We start from the raw sequence: 18275 nt of genomic DNA, 5'->3' as shown, positions 1-18275 counted from the left end.
CCTCCTTACTCAGAAGTTGCTCTAGAGGCCCTCTTCTCTTCTGCAGTTAAGGAGCATGACACCTCTCTCTCCAATGCAGCAAAGGCCATTGATGCCTGCACTTCTCAATGTCAAAAGGCTTCGCTCGCAGTGGAAGCCTCTACTAAAGATTGTAAGGAAGCGACCGCAAAAGTCGAAAAACGAATTTCTGAAGTTCAAATCTTTCTAGATTCCCTTCAAGTTGCTGCTCAGAAGAATGCAACTACCGTGACTGCTTTGGTTGATTCTCTTAAACGCTCACTGGAGGCCGAACTGTCACAACTTGGTATGGCACGTAAAGATATTGAAGCTGCTAATGAACAGCTTCATACCATGGTTGATGAACGGTTAACTACTCTTGAAGCAGAACTAGCAGTTGAAAACAAAATCATGGATGAGTTGGACAAGCAAACCTCTCAGCTCAAAATTCAGAAATTGAAGCATCGTACAGCAACTCAGGAACTTAATGATCTCAAATCTAAAAGAGAGGTGATTTGCAGTTCTGTTGGTGATGTCCATTCGATCCTGCTGCATCTCCTGGATGCTCATGACTCAATCTTAACGATCTCCATTCGCCGTCACTTGGATGAGAAGCTACGTCCTGCCTTGGATATTCTCAGTCGTATTGAAGGTGTTTCGGACTCTGGTGTTCACCCGAAACAATGGGGAGAAACGAAATCCCAAGGAGGTAAACTTGACAAAACTCAACCTCCACCGCCTCCAGAACCGAAAGCTATTGTTGGACCGAAGGATAATGAAGCTTCGGCCAGTAAAAGTCAAAAGAAAAAGAAGATCGTTGGAGAAGATGATGAAAATGAAGAGGATGATATTTATGATATTATTACAGGAGCTCCTTCTAAGCCTGATCCAAAATACAAGTCTTATGAGCAAGAGCTTCGGGAGAAAATGGATCGGTTTGAGAAAGGAATGAAAGAGAAGGAACTTCTTGATAAAAAGAAGTCAATGTTTCCCGAATGGTCTATTGAAACGCTCCAGAGGGAAGTCATTGATGAACTGAGTACTCATTGCCTTGAACCTGTTTTATCGTTCAGTCTTGAGAACTTAAAGGACGCTCAGTTCGACATGCTGATCAATCGAAAGGTATTCATCTTTCATTGCTTTGCCTCGACTGCTGTCGTTCCTTCTCCAGGCCAGAAGGTTGATCGGGATCTGCTAGAATTTTATCTGGAATTTGCTCAACCACAATACCTGACCTGGAGCTTGAAGAAAATTACAACGGTCAGGGTATTGAAGTCCTCTTCAGTTGGGAAATTTATCAATATCAAATTCAAAATGACCCGAGGCTCAGATAGCTCGTTCCATACTATTCCCCTAGCTGATCTTCCAAATCTAAACCCACACGACTGGATACTCCTCAACAATATTATGTTATGCAATCCTCAGGAGTATCAGCCGATCATTGATCATATCAAGTGAATGCTTGTTTGTTACATTCATGAAGTAGCAAAGATGGATCAAGAGATTGTCGCTGCCATTCATAAGCGTACTACAGTCAAAGCCATTGGAAGAGATGTTAATGTAAACAGGATGATCAAGGGCAAGATTGACACTAAGTTTCATACCGTGATGTTCGTTAGGGGTGAAGGTCAAAAATGCCTATTCACTCTTATTGACAAACACATGTTCTCCACCGCTTGCTTGGAGCATATTTTGGAGATCATCCATATGTGTAATCATAATAGTGAAGCTGACAAGTTGTTTACTAATATGCTTCGTTGGTATATTCAGTTTCGGCAGACGCTTCTTGCTATAATTCGTCGGTTGTTCAAAGTTGTGAAGCAAGTCAAGGTCACTCAATTGAAGTGAAGGTCTCGCCCCAATTGACACAAAAGGGGAGATTGTTGGGAATATGATGTTGCGTCTTGGGCTCGTTCCTCTTAGCCCAGTTTTGTAGCCGGTTTGGGCCTGTCCAACTGTACATTATTTTATTCTAGGGTTTTAGTATTTAAGGTGCATGCATGCATCCTTAGTAAGTAACGCTTTAATTATCTTCACATCATAGTATTGTAAACCCTAGCTCTCCTCTATAATGGAAGTTCTTAATCGAGCTCTGCTGAGGCGTGACTGTGTTTGAATCATAAGCTTCATATTGATTCTATATTGTGTTCTTTGTCGTGTTTTGATTGAATAGTTTTTTCTTTATTAATATACATGTGAAAGATATAAACGATCTAGAGATTTATTCTCATCAATTATGTTAAAATACAAGTTTGGGCGAAAATCTCGCGTTAAAATAATTAAAATCGGGCTTAAAACGCAAAACTAGTCGAAAACCGGGAAGAAAAGCGAAATATGCGAGACCTCTCGGTATTGGGCTGAAGGTTCAGTCCCTCCTGTTGCTCGACCCAAAAGCGAGATAGGCCGAAATGGACCGAAGGTGGCCTGGAACCGAAATGGAGCGAAGACGAAGGGGAGCTCGGTCCGAAGGGAGGTTCGGTCCCTGGTTGCGAGGTTCGGGTTCGGGTCTTGGAGCTTTGGTTCGGCAGGGTTCGGTCCCTATAGGGGACCTTCGGCTCTAAGAGGGTCCGCTTCTTAATAGGGGGTTTCGGTTCCTTAAGTCCATTTCACCCGTTTTTAGCGATTTTTGACCCGGTTAAGGGTCGGGATGACCCGAATGATTTCAAAAAGTTGTAGGAACTTTTGAGAGAGATTTGGGAGAGATTTTTAACAGAGAGAGATAAAGTGAAAGAGATTGGGAGAGGCTTCTTTTATGACCTTTTTGAGTGTCCGGCTTCGCAATGCAAGGTCCGTAAACCCCGTTAAGCCATGTTTAAGGATCTTATACACTCCCGATGAGTATGCAATAGTGTTTTATCACTTTGGTTCGTTACTTACAATAGTTTTAGGTTAAAGAAATCTAGATATACAAACTTTTCAATTGATGATTTCTCATTAGAATAGCGAGTTGTACAGAAATTTCATAATGTAAACCCTAGTATACAAGGGTTAGTTGAGTTGACCGGTTTGACTTGTCGACTTTGTTTTACTTTGACTTGAGCAGAATTTGACGGTTGTCACATCATCCCCCGTTAGAGGGAATTTCATCCCGAAATTTTCATTTTGACTGGGAAATCAAGAATTTAGGGAAAAGATGGGGGATACTTTTCGTAATATACAACATTGATATAGAAAGGACCAAGTTAACTTATGTTTACACTAGCCATCAAAAGCTCTCCAGTGCAAATCCTAAGTTTTTATATAAGTGATACGACTTCTTCATGGTTTGTCGTGTTCTCTAGATCCATTGATAATAAATCCTAAATTGTGACAACCCGAAATTTCCATTGTACGAACATCATCTATTCAATAGAAGCTAGTTCAGTTTCATTGATTTTCAAGCTTTTCCGAACAAGTTTGTGCACATTAGGGTTTATGTTTTAGATGATATCAGGAGAGTGGATACTCCTGGTTTTGTGAAACTTGGGCATTTCAAGTTTCATACTGTTACAGTCCAATATCAGGAATGAAAATATTTTCTGTCAAAATATTCCAGGACTATAAATAGTTTTCTGAATTAAATTAATTCATTATTCACAATTCCAAATAGAGAAAAGCCATATTCTCTCTGACGGATCTTCGGGTTTTCATCCCTGATTGTGAGTCTACTTTTCTATATGTGTTTCAATACTTGTTTAATGCATATTAACAACAATTACTTGTCTAGATATCAAGATCCGGGAGTTTACCGCCCAAGAACGTTCTTGGGGAGTAAACTCCAAAATGAAACTTTAATGCTTTCTAGACCCATCCACATGTTAGGGGACTTATCAAGGACATTGTGTATGATCATTATAGCCTAGAAATCATCCAAGAAACATAAGTTCTAGGAGTTTACGGCCAAGGAACTCCCTTGGGCCGTAAACCCCTTTTCAAGGGCTTAAATGCCCTAAAACTTCCCCCAAATGCTTAAGGACTTTATCTTCTAGTGCTTGTGCTTGTTTAGAACATCAAAAACCCATAAAAACCATAAGTTTTTAGGAGTTTACGGCCAAGAACCCTTCTTGGGCCGTAAACCCCATTTTATGGGACAAAAATCATTCCAAGCTATCCTTAAGCCTCTAGACAATTTACCTTGCACCTTTGGGACTAGAATGGAGAGAAGAACACATAGAAACAACTCCTTGGAAGGAGTTTATGGCCAAGGAACATGACTTGGGCCGTAAACTCCAAGTGAAGGCACCAAAGTGTGCCTCTTGTCCCCATTAGCCTTAGATAAAATCATGGATGCCATTCTTGATGTTTAAGAGCCTCAAATCAATTAATTTCCTAGAGTTTACGGCCGTAAACTCTAAGGTGAAGGACCTTAGGCCGTAAACTCCCTTATGGAGTGTTCTAGAGCCTTAAAACTACTTCATGCATTATTCCAATAAGGATAGAAGTGTTCTAGATGCAAGATAACACCACAAAACACCCAAAAACACCATTTGAGGAGTTCACGGCCATAAACCTATGAGTTTACGGCCGTAAACTCCAAGGTGTGGGGTTTGTTGGATGGTGAACTCCTATACAAGGCCCTTTGATGTTTCAAACCCTTTTGCCTTGTCCGGTAGCAACTTAGATGCAACCATTTGAACCCTAAACACTCATAAAAGTGTTTAAATGTTTTCTAAGTGCCTTAACTTATTTATTTAAGTTATTATATGTCTAATTAGTTATATATATGTTTATTATATGATAACTAGGCTCGTGCGTGTAAACCAGTCTCCGTTTGTCACCTAGCACGGTAGCCGACACTACAATTCAAACGACTCACCACAAGTGAGTTCATACCCCTTGAATCAACCTTTGAAATGATTTTAAGTGTTTTAAATACTTTATGGGGGGGGATACAAGTCAAATACTTATAAGTTATTACTTCAATCACATGTGATTGTGTTTAAATCACATGTGATTAATAACTAGGAAAACAACGATTTCCACACTGTTCAAACTGTTTATCAAAATGCCTTACTATGAAATGTTTTACAAACTGTTTTACTATCCAAACTTACTTATAGACTGTGATTTAAACAAATGCTTCTTATACATAAACTGCTTTATTAACTTATGCCTTCAAATTGTTTTATAGATCGACATCAAGTCAATCTCCTCTTGAAATCATATTTACACTTCAAATGTTTTATGAAAACTTATTTATGCTTTATATATACAATTGCATGCCCATATATGTATGGATATATAAATAATGTTCAAAAGGCTTAGGAATGCCATCCGCCCTATTTCCTTTTCCTCGATTTGGATGTGGTCTGGTGGGATTTCGGGTGACCATCCGAAAGTCGTTTCCATATTACTTATATATCATATATACATGTATAGACATAAAGGTACTTCCATATTCATATTCATCAGTACATCTTTAGCTGGTTACCATCAGGGTAACGCAGGATCATATACAGAAATACTAGAAACAATACATATACAGATATACTAGAAACAATACATATACAGAAATACTAGAAACAATACATATACAGATATACGAGAACCAATACATATACAGAAATACTAGAAACAATACATATACAGATATACGAGAACCAATACATATACAGATATACTAGAAACAATACATATACAGATATACGAGAACCAATACATATACAGATATACGAGAAACAATACATATACAGATATACGAGAACCAATACATATACAGATATACGAGAAACAATACATATACATGAATACTTAACAATTGTGATCCACTGTATCGGGCATGCCTTAATTGTCATGGCCCGAGTTGTAGCCAGAATTCTCCTGGAAGGAGAGCGTGAGTTTGCGTATAGATCTATACTGGATTGACTATCCTACACCTTGCTGCTAGCTACAGCCGGACCTGCAGGTCTGCGGGTGCTAAACGTCATTTCTTATTACGACCATTCATTATGTCGTTGATTTCCAGTCGATAGCATGGTACAATTTATCACATTATGCCTTAATATAAATCCGGTTTAAGGTAGTAGTATTTAGTACAGCAGTAGTCTTATTATACAAAGCTACAGTACTACAATGATTTACCCATTACATATTTTAGTGATAATCTCACTTAAGCATTAGTGTACAAACTATATTTTTAACAAATGATAGTTATACTTGGGTAATTACATACTTTTACAACAGACAAGTTACAAAACAGTTTAGCCTTGGTAGAAGGTTACTTTTATAGAAAATATAGGATTTTCTGAGAGATTCAAACTTTTACAATCACTTTCAAACATTTGCTTACATTTTTACAAACTTATACATTGAGATAGGTTCAAACGTTTTTACAAGAAACATTGACACTAAAATACTTATGAACTCACCAGCTTAATGCTGATAAACTCTTTCAAAATAACTTGTATTCTCAGGTCATCAGTAGACAGGTACCGAGGCCAGCTTTTGAGAAGATGGAGTGCATTCAGGACTCATCTCATATTATTTTGTGTTTCTTTATTCTTGGTGTCTATAACTATACAGAACACACTTGTATTAAAATTATATATTTAATGCAATGGATGATGTTGTTTGCTTATTTACATTTACTGTGTTGTGATACTATACATGACGTCCTCCGCCCCAGAACGTTTCCGCCGTTCTTGGTTTTGGGGTGTGACAGATTGGTATCAGAGCATTGTTTATAGTGAATCAAGTATATCAACCCATAAAAGATATACTAATCTATAAACCCAAAAGGGACTAAAACACTCTGACCAAGAGTCTATACTTTAAATAATAAAATATTTAATTAAGTATACTAGTCTGCATTCATACTAAAATCAGTGTCACAATGACAAGAACAAAAGTATTACGATTGTTGGATATCACAAGTGAGCTCGGGGATGTATGGTCAGTCCTGGGAATGGCATAGCCTGATCAACTATGCTGGTCCTAGGAGTGATTAGCATATGCCCTAGAATGGTTGTGATATGTTAGCAAGTCTAAAAACTTACCAACAATACCACAAGAAGATCAGTAGAACTTAACCTTAAAATACTATAGGAGTATTTTGTGCTATTAGTTACACATATACTATATTCTTATACCTCTCTTCTCGCGTAGATCTAAATGGCTGGATTCCATCATGGCGACCCGTACTTTCCCAATAAAGGCAATGACGGGTGGATCGATGAAGAGCCCGAAGATGATCATCCAATCCCTTTGGATGATCACCTCGCAGAAGGTTTTTCAGATGGATCTGACTCCGAGCCTGAAGTCAACAACCTACCACTAGTAGGTCAAGCCCCGAACAACAACCCTCGACCAGCGTTTCTAGGTCCTACACCCATGTGGGCAAACAATCTGAATCGCTGGAGTGATGAGCAGGGTCAGCCCTTACCATATTTTGGGGACCGAACCTTTTACAATGTTAGCGATGGTGGCTCTGCTGACAGAGCTCTGCCGGTGATCATCCGTAGAATAGCTCGTAATGTCGAGCAAGGTCGAGCAGCCATCGACCGGTTCATGGAGATTGATGCCAATTCAGGTGTCAATACAGTCCGCATTCGCCGTCTCGAAGAAGACATTGAACGGACCCGGAGAACCAACGAAACTCTGCAGCAACAGCTGGCTGCCTCCCGTGCTGAAGTCTTAGAACTTCGAGCTCGTCAGAGAGCTCAGGACCGACACCTTCAAGAGGTGTTTCGTCAAATGTCCGACCTCAGGGATCGCCCGAGGAATTCCCATCGCCATTAGATGATGTCTAGTACATCTCTGTCTTTTGATTTAGGGATAGCCTTGAACTTATGTGCTCTAAGTAGCACTTGGCTGTAAAATATTCCTAACTTTCGGTACTCTAATTAGGAATCTAGGACTGTCAGTATTGTCCTTATGGTATGATGTAAGACCTACTGTTAGGTCGATTTTTCCTTGAACTTATTACATCAGTAAAACCTGTACTATTGAAATCTACCTAATCTGTGGGAAAATTTGTACACGTGTGTATTCCTACTAATATTTCTTATTGTGATTTCTAACACTCATTCAACAGTTAGGCTATGAGTAATTAGTCCATGGGTCACTCTCACATTGCTTACAGATTGATTCTTATCATCCTTCTTGTTTTTATAAACTTATAGCTGAAGGATGCCTCCTCGCAAATCTCCCCGGAATAGGAATAATCCTGTACCTCCACCGCCTCCACCACCTGCAGTCATTGATACTGCAGCCCTGAATGCTGCCGTAGCCGCAGCAGTGGCAACTGCCATGGCTCAGTATCACTCATCGGATGCTAGCAGAGGTGGAACCCCTGTTGAATCTATCCCAGTTGAAATCCCTGTGCGCTCGAGAGAGTGCTCTTACAAGGATTTTACAAACTGCAAGCCGAAGCCTTTCTATGGCACCGGCGGAGTCATTGCTCTCTCGCAATGGTTCGAGAAGACTGAATCAGTCTTCGAAATCTGTTCGTGCCCTGCAGCATTCAAAGTGAAATATTCCGCATGCACCCTCGAGGATAAAGCCCTAACGTGGTGGAACGGCCACGTCAAAGCCCTAACTCTCGTCGTGGCTAACGACATGGGCTGGGCAACGATGAAGGACCTCATGACTGAGGAGTACTGCCCTAGGGGCGAAGTCCAGAAGTTGGAACATGAACTCTGGAATCTGAAAATGAAGGGCACCAACGTGATCGCTTACACTGCCCGCTTTAGCGAACTGGTGGCCCTATGCCCTAACATGGTTCCCACTGAAGGGAAAAAGATTGAGCGGTATGTATGGGGGCTAGTGCCTCCGTACCAGGGGAATGTCTTAGCATCCAACCCTGCTACCTTCGACAGTGCCAAGCGATTGGCACAAAGACTTATTGACCATGGAGTCAAGACCCCTGCAACAACAACCACCCTAGCCATCCCGGAACCCTCTAAACCCGCTGGCAACAAGCGGAAGTTCTAGGACGAGAAGAAGAAGCAGCGTGCTTCAAAGAAACAGCAAATCGTAGCAGTACATGCTGCGGTAGCCCCTACTGCTGTTACTGCTCTGGGGAAGCAGTATTCTGGAAGTTTGCCGAAGTGCAACAAGTGCAACTTCCACCACAACGGCGCCTGCCGTGAAATGCAGTGTTCTAACTGCCACAGAAAAGGACACACCGTCCGATTCTGTAGGTTCCCGTCGCAACCGATCTCCCAAGTTCCTGGCTCTGGCGTGAGCCCAACTTGTTATGGATGTGGCGAAACAGGCCACTTTAAAAGGGACTGCCCTAAGGCGAGGAATACTGGAGGAGCAGGGAGGGTACTAGCAATAGGCCACGGGGAAGCAGTTGCTGACCCGACAATGGTGACTGGTACGTTCCTCCTTGATAACTCCTATGCATGCATTCTGTTCGATAGTGGAGCGGAGCGAAGCTTCGTAAACCAAAAATTTGCTCGCATGCTTAAGCAACAACCACACGCACTTAATGAACAATTCACAGTAGAAATGGCCAATGGGAAAACTGAAAGTACTAATAGCATATACTTAGGTTGTCTCCTAACCTTAGATAACCATTCATTCCCAATTGACCTTATGCCGGTCTCGATAAAAAGTTTCGACGTTATTATCGGCATGGACTGGTTAAGTCTTCATTGCGCCGACATCATGTGCTACGAGAAAGCAGTCCAACTAAACCTCCCGTCTAACGAGACTCTTATAGTCTACGGCGACAAACCTGGTGCGAGTCTTCGCATTATTTCTAGTATTCAGGCACAGAAATATCTGTGCAAAGAATACCACGCATTTCTTGCTCACGTCGTCGACACGAACCTAGAAACGAAAGAACTGAAGGACCTCCCAGTAGTGAGCGACTTTCCCGACATTTTCCCAGAAGAACTACCCGGGTTACCTCCGCAACGACAAGTCGAGTTCAGAATAGACTTAGTCCCAGGAGCTACCCCAGTAGCCAAGTCGCCCTACCGTTTAGCACCAGCCGACATGCAAGAACTCTCTGGTCAACTTAACGAACTGCTCGGCAAGGGCTTTATAAGACCAAGTTTCTCACCTTGGGGAGCACCGGTCTTGTTCGTTAAGAAGAAAGACAGATCATTCCGTATGTGTATTGACTACAGAGAACTCAACAAGTTGACGATCAAAAATCGTTACCCTCTGCCACGCATAGATGATCTATTCGACCAACTGCAAGGGGCAAACTATTTTTCCAAGATTGATCTGAGATCCGGATATCACCAGTTACGAGTGCTCGAGGAGGATGTGCCGAAGACAGCCTTCCGAACTCGTTACGGACACTACGAGTTCGTGGTGATGCCATTCAGATTGACCAATGCGCCCGCAGTCTTCATGGATCTGATGAATAGAGTATGCCGACCTTACTTAGATCAGTTCGTCATCGTTTTCATTGACGACATCCTGATCTACTCCCGAAGTAAGAAGGAGCATGGTGATCATCTACGACAAGTTCTAGAGACACTACGAAAAGAGAAACTTTATGCGAAGTTCTCGAAATGTGAATTTTGGATCCGAAGAGTCGAATTCTTAGGACACGTGGTTAGCAAAGAAGGAATTCACGTGGACCCATCCAAAATAAAAGCCATTGAGAACTGGTCAGCACCAAAGACACCTACAGAAATTCGTCAATTTCTAGGTCTCGCTGGCTACTACCGCAGGTTCATTCAGAACTTCTCCCGAATAGCAAAGCCTCTTACGACCCTGACCCAGAAAGGCGTGGCCTTTGACTGGGAAGAGAAGCAAGAAAGAGCGTTCCAAACGCTCAAACGAGCCTTGTGCACCGCACCAATACTATCCCTTCCGGAAGGAATAGAAGACTTTGTAGTCTATTGCGATGCATCCAATCAAGGACTCGGATGTGTTCTGATGCAGCGAGGTAAGGTCATCGCCTACGCCTCGAGACAGTTGAAGACACATGAGGTTAACTACACGACCCACGATCTTGAACTAGGAGCAGTGGTGTTTGCTCTGAAGATCTGGAGACATTACCTGTATGGAACGAAGAGCACTATCTTTACCGACCACAAGAGTTTACAACACATTTTCGATCAGAAGGAGCTCAACATGAGACAACGACGGTGGGTTGAGCTACTCAGTGATTACGAATGCGATATTCGTTATCATCCGGGTAAAGCCAACGTAGTAGCAGACGCCCTAAGTCGGAAAGAATATTCTGGTCGCAAAGTCAAGTCATTATCAATAACCATCCATTCACACTTGACTGAGCAAATTCAGGCGGCTCAACTTGAGGCCATGAAACCTGAAAATGTGTCGAGTGAAGCCCTTAGGGGAATGGACAAGAACTTCGAAGCAAAGGGTGACGGAGCTTTATATTTCATGAACCGGATCTGGACACCGAAACACGGTGGTTTCCGAGACTTGGTCATGACCGAGGCGCACAACACTCGGTATTCCGTCCACCCAGGTTCAGATAAGATGTATCTGGATCTGAAAAAACTATACTGGTGGCCTAATATGAAAGCGGAGATTGCTACCTTCGTAAGTAAATGCCTTACTTGCGCAAAGGTTAAGGTCGAGTACCAGAAGCCCTCTGGTTTACTGCAACAACCAGAGATCCCGGAATGGAAGTGGGAGCGGATCACTATGGATTTCATAACCAAGTTGCCCAAGATGACGGGTGGACTTGACACCATATGGGTCATCGTTGATAGATTGACCAAGTCTGCACACTTCCTACCTATCAAAGAAACCGACAAGATGGAGAAACTTACAAGAACATACATTAGGGAAATTGTACGGTTGCATGGTGTACCTATTTCCATTATCTCAGATAGAGATAGTAGGTTCACTTCAAGATTTTGGCAATCCCTACAACGTTCCCTGGGAACAAGGCTGGACATGAGCACAGCCTACCATCCACAGACCGACGGACAGAGTGAGAGGACCATTCAAACATTGGAAGACATGTTGCGAGCCTGTGTGATTGATTTTGGGAAGGCATGGGATACTCATTTACCCCTTGTCGAATTTTCCTATAATAACAGTTATCACACGAGCATCAAGGCTGCTCCATTCGAAGCTCTCTACGGCCGCAAGTGCAGATCCCCTCTGTGCTGGGCTGAGGTTGGTGATACCCAATTAGCGAGAGGGCAAGCTTCCGACAGTACTCTCACTAGTCCGGAAATCATTCGGGAAACGACAGAGAAGATCGTTCAAATCCGTGAACGATTGAAAGCCTCTAGAGACCGACAGAAGAGCTACGCCGATAAACGAAGAAAACCTTTGGAATTTCAGGTGGGAGACCGAGTCCTTCTCAAAGTCTCACCCTGGAAAGGCTTGATACGCTTCGGCAAGCGTGGGAAGCTTAATCCGAGGTACATAGGGCCTTTCGAGATTCTTGCCAGAGTCGGCCCCGTAGCTTACAAACTTGATCTACCCGACACACTGCGTAACGTACATTCTACATTCCACGTATCTAACTTGAAAAAGTGTCTGTCCGACGAGACTCTCGTAATCCCACTCGACGAGATCGAGATCAACGAGAGCCTCAACTTCGTGGAAGAACCTGTAGAGGTCATGAACCATGAGGTCAAGCAGACGAAACAAAGTCGTATCCCTATCGTGAAGGTTCGCTGGAACGCCAAGCGAGGACCGGAATTCACTTGGGAACGCGAGGATCAGATGAAGTTGAAATACCCTCATCTTTTCGCTTAATTGTTTGTAACTTTTATTTGCTTAAATTCTAATTTCGGGACGAAATTCCCTCTAACAGGGGGATGATGTGACAACCCGAAATTTCCATTGTACGAACATCATCTATTCAATAGAAGCTAGTTCAGTTTCATTGATTTTCAAGCTTTTCCGAACAAGTTTGTGCACATTAGGGTTTATGTTTTAGATGATATCAGGAGAGTGGATACTCCTGGTTTTGTGAAACTTGGGCATTTCAAGTTTCATACTGTTACAGTCCAATATCAGGAATGAAAATATTTTCTGTCAAAATATTCCAGGACTATAAATAGTTTTCTGAATTAAATTAATTCATTATTCACAATTCCAAATAGAGAAAAGCCATATTCTCTCTGACGGATCTTCGGGTTTTCATCCCTGATTGTGAGTCTACTTTTCTATATGTGTTTCAATACTTGTTTAATGCATATTAACAACAATTACTTGTCTAGATATCAAGATCCGGGAGTTTACCGCCCAAGAACGTTCTTGGGGAGTAAACTCCAAAATGAAACTTTAATGCTTTCTAGACCCATCCACATGTTAGGGGACTTATCAAGGACATTGTGTATGATCATTATAGCCTAGAAATCATCCAAGAAACATAAGTTCTAGGAGTTTACGGCCAAGGAACTCCCTTGGGCCGTAAACCCCTTTTCAAGGGCTTAAATGCCCTAAAACTTCCCCCAAATGCTTAAGGACTTTATCTTCTAGTGCTTGTGCTTGTTTAGAACATCAAAAACCCATAAAAACCATAAGTTTTTAGGAGTTTACGGCCAAGAACCCTTCTTGGGCCGTGAACCCCATTTTGTGGGACAAAAATCATTCCAAGCTATCCTTAAGCCTCTAGACAATTTACCTTGCACCTTTGGGACTAGAATGGAGAGAAGAACACATAGAAACAACTCCTTGGAAGGAGTTTACGGCCAAGGAACATGACTTGGGCCGTAAACTCCAAGTGAAGGCACCAAAGTGTGCCTCTTGTCCCCATTAGCCTTAGATAAAATCATGGATGCCATTCTTGATGTTTAAGAGCCTCAAATCAATTAATTTCCTAGAGTTTACGGCCGTAAACTCTAAGGTGAAGGACCTTAGGCCGTAAACTCCCTTATGGAGTGTTCTAGAGCCTTAAAACTACTTCATGCATTATTCCAATAAGGATAGAAGTGTTCTAGATGCAAGATAACACCACAAAACACCCAAAAACACCATTTGAGGAGTTCACGGCCATAAACCTATGAGTTTACGGCCGTAAACTCCAAGGTGTGGGGTTTGTTGGATGGTGAACTCCTATACAAGGCCCTTTGATGTTTCAAACCCTTTTGCCTTGTCCGGTAGCAACTTAGATGCAACCATTTGAACCCTAAACACTCATAAAAGTGTTTAAATGTTTTCTAAGTGCCTTAACTTATTTATTTAAGTTATTATATGTCTAATTAGTTATATATATGTTTATTATATGATAACTAGGCTCGTGCGTGTAAACCAGTCTCCGTTTGTCACCTAGCACGGTAGCCGACACTACAATTCAAACGACTCACCACAAGTGAGTTCATACCCCTTGAATCAACCTTTGAAATGATTTTAAGTGTTTTAAATACTTTATGGGGGGGATACAAGTCAAATACTTATAAGTTATTACTTCAATCACATGTGATTGTGTTTAAATCACATGTGATTAATAACTAGGAAAACAACGATTTCCACACTGTTCAAACTGTTTATCAAAATGCCTTACTATGAAATGTTTTACAAACTGTTTTACTATCCAAACTTACTTATAGACTGTGATTTAAACAAATGCTTCTTATACATAAACTGCTTTATTAACTTATGCCTTCAAATTGTTTTATAGATCGACATCAAGTCAATCTCCTCTTGAAATCATATTTACACTTCAAATGTTTTATGAAAACTTATTTATGCTTTATATATACAATTGCATGCCCATATATGTATGGATATATAAATAATGTTCAAAAGGCTTAGGAATGCCATCCGCCCTATTTCCTTTTCCTCGATTTGGATGTGGTCTGGTGGGATTTCGGGTGACCATCCGAAAGTCGTTTCCATATTACTTATATATCATATATACATGTATAGACATAAAGGTACTTCCATATTCATATTCATCAGTACATCTTTAGCTGGTTACCATCGGGGTAACGCAGGATCATATACAGAAATACTAGAAACAATACATATACAGATATACTAGAAACAATACATATACAGAAATACTAGAAACAATACATATACAGATATACGAGAACCAATACATATACAGAAATACTAGAAACAATACATATACAGATATACGAGAACCAATACATATACAGATATACTAGAAACAATACATATACAGATATACGAGAACCAATACATATACAGATATACGAGAAACAATACATATACAGATATACGAGAACCAATACATATACAGATATACGAGAAACAATACATATACATGAATACTTAACAATTGTGATCCACTGTATCGGGCATGCCTTAATTGTCATGGCCCGAGTTGTAGCCAGAATTCTCCTGGAGGGAGAGCGTGAGTTTGCGTATAGATCTATACTGGATTGACTATCCTACACCTTGCTGCTAGCTACAGCCGGACCTGCAGGTCTGCGGGTGCTAAACGTCATTTCTTATTACGACCATTCATTATGTCGTTGATTTCCAGTCGATAGCATGGTACAATTTATCACATTATGCCTTAATATAAATCCGGTTTAAGGTAGTAGTATTTAGTACAGCAGTAGTCTTATTATACAAAGCTACAGTACTACAATGATTTACCCATTACATATTTTAGTGATAATCTCACTTAAGCATTAGTGTACAAACTATATTTTTAACAAATGATAGTTATACTTGGGTAATTACATACTTTTACAACAGACAAGTTACAAAACAGTTTAGCCTTGGTAGAAGGTTACTTTTATAGAAAATATAGGATTTTCTGAGAGATTCAAACTTTTACAATCACTTTCAAACATTTGCTTACATTTTTACAAACTTATACATTGAGATAGGTTCAAACGTTTTTACAAGAAACATTGACACTAAAATACTTATGAACTCACCAGCTTAATGCTGATAAACTCTTTCAAAATAACTTGTATTCTCAGGTCATCAGTAGACAGGTACCGAGGCCAGCTTTTGAGAAGATGGAGTGCATTCAGGACTCATCTCATATTATTTTGTGTTTCTTTATTTTTGGTGTCTATAACTGTACAGAACACACTTGTATTAAAATTATATATTTAATGCAATGGATGATGTTGTTTGCTTATTTACATTTACTGTGTTGTGATACTATACATGACGTCCTCCGCCCTAGAACGTTTCCGCCGTTCTTGGTTTTGGGGTGTGACATAAATTGACACTAATCTTAGTAAGGATTTAAAACCTACATGTGGCGGTTAGAAGCACGTACCGTTATTCACAGGTGGTTCTGGGGAAGTCTTGCCTGCGGTGATAAAAGTACCCTGCCACCATTACCAACATCCCTTTTCCTTGGAAATTATCTCTTAAAGTGTCCTGCTTCACCGCACTTGTAACAAGTTGGGCTTCCTCCAATGTCGGGGACCTGGTTGATGGGTCGCGCCGGAGCCTTGCAGAAACGGACAGTGTGTCCCTCCGTGTTGCAATTCTTGCAATGCATCTCCCGGCAAACCCCGGTATGATGGAAGTTAAGCTTGTTGCATTTCGAAAGGGTTCCAGCGTATCGCTTCGTGGGTGCTCGAGTGGCATGAGTTGTGGCAGCGTGAACATCAACAGTCTGTTACTTCTTGGTGGAGTCCTGCGCTGGTTGGTCCTTCTTGTTGTCCCAGAACTTCCTTTTGTTGCTTCTCCCTCCGTCTTGCTCAGGGGTGGTTGTTGTAATGTCATGGCTAGCCCTATGGTCGATGAGTTGTTGTGCCAACTCCTTGGCACTATCAAAGGTTGTTGGTCTTGAGGCCAACACGTTGTCTTGAATTTGGGGAGACAATCCCCAGAGGTATCGTTCCACCTCCTTTTCCTCAGGAGTGACCATCATGGGACAAAGGAGTGCTAGATCACAGAATCGGTCGGTGAAAGTTTCAAGGTCAGAGACTGTCATCTTTAGATTCCATAGTTTTTGCTCTAGTTTTTGAACTTCACCCCTTGGGCAGTACTCTTTCAGCATCTTTGTCTTTAAGTCTTCCCAGCTTAACGAGTTAGCCACTACAAGCGGCAGTGACTTAACGTGGCCATTCCACCAAGTAAGGGCTCGGGCAGAGAAAGTGCAAGCTGCAAATTTGACCTTGCTTGCTTCAGGGCATGCACAAATTTCGAAGACCGATTCAGTCTTCTCGAACCATTGCATCAGGGTGATGACTCCCCCGCTTCTATTGAAAGAATCGGGTTTTCCACTAGTAAAATCCTTGTAGGAACGTTCCTTCATACGTCATGTGCTGTCCCCATGGTTGGAGTTTGTGGCACCAGATCCAGCACCACCGGTACCAATCGTACCAATTTGCGACATTGAGGCAGCTACGAATGCGGTTATGGCAGCTTGGAACACTGCGGGATCAAACTGCAGAGGTGGTGGCGGGGGTGGTGCTGCTGCTGCACTGCTGGAAGGTCTGGACTTTTTCTTTGGCGGCATAGTTCTGTCATAAATTTGTAAAGACGAACAGACGGTAAGTCTCCAATAGCAGTGACAAGTCGGATGTTATTGAACTAGATTTTTCTGTATTAAGCCCCGACTCAAAGGGTATTGTGAGAGCAATTCATAATGAAAGTCCATATAGATAACTTATGAATTTAGTGGTAGTGACTCGAATGTAATCTTGAGATTTGTTCCCTGCCTGATCCCCTCCTAAGATCACCCGATGTATACCAGTTGTGTGTAATTAAGGTTTAATAGGTCGTCGAACTTAATGAGTCTGCCCTATGCCCACCACCAAACAAGGAACCGGACCCAAGGCGGACTCACCATTTCTAAGTCGATCGTCTCTTAATTACACCTAACCTTGAGGTATACATCAAGAATTTTTAGAGTTACCATAAGCAAATCGTTTGTAATACCAAGTTATGAAATATTTGTTAAAATCCCAATGATATAAAATGTATGTTAATCTCATTGATATGATCTAGTACATAAAGTTCTGGAAAGTTTGACCTTATAGAAGGTCCACATTACACTATGGTACGGAAAAATTTCGACAGTGACACAACCCTCTTGAACGACGTAGTCTCTAAATTTGAAGGGTCGAATTCATGCATGTGGGGGGGGGGGTAGTGTTTAAATGTATTCTAGTAGTTTGAGTCTTTATTGATTTTGTCAGTAGTGTACACACTACTCAAGGTGGGTAATGTTTCGTGGGCCATAGAATGAAGGCATGAAAGTCTGCATTGACATAACTCCTGCCCTGGCTTCTGTCATTTGATGTTCTGCCTTTACCACACGTTTTTCTCCAACGCTGTTTGACGTTCCCCATACCTCTATCTCGACTCGTGTTGCAGTCACTTTCCTCTGAAAGGTTTGATGTGGTTTCCAATCTCGTTCATGGCCTCTATCTAGACGACGAAGGCGAATTGCGGTGATCTTGGTGGTAGCTCCGATCTCCATTATTCGGCTTACCGATGCTCGTGTTGGT

This window comes from Lactuca sativa, chromosome 2, assembly GCF_002870075.4.
Source record: "Lactuca sativa cultivar Salinas chromosome 2, Lsat_Salinas_v11, whole genome shotgun sequence".
Lineage (NCBI taxonomy): Eukaryota > Viridiplantae > Streptophyta > Magnoliopsida > Asterales > Asteraceae > Lactuca > Lactuca sativa.
This window is presented reverse-complemented; position numbering follows the sequence as displayed.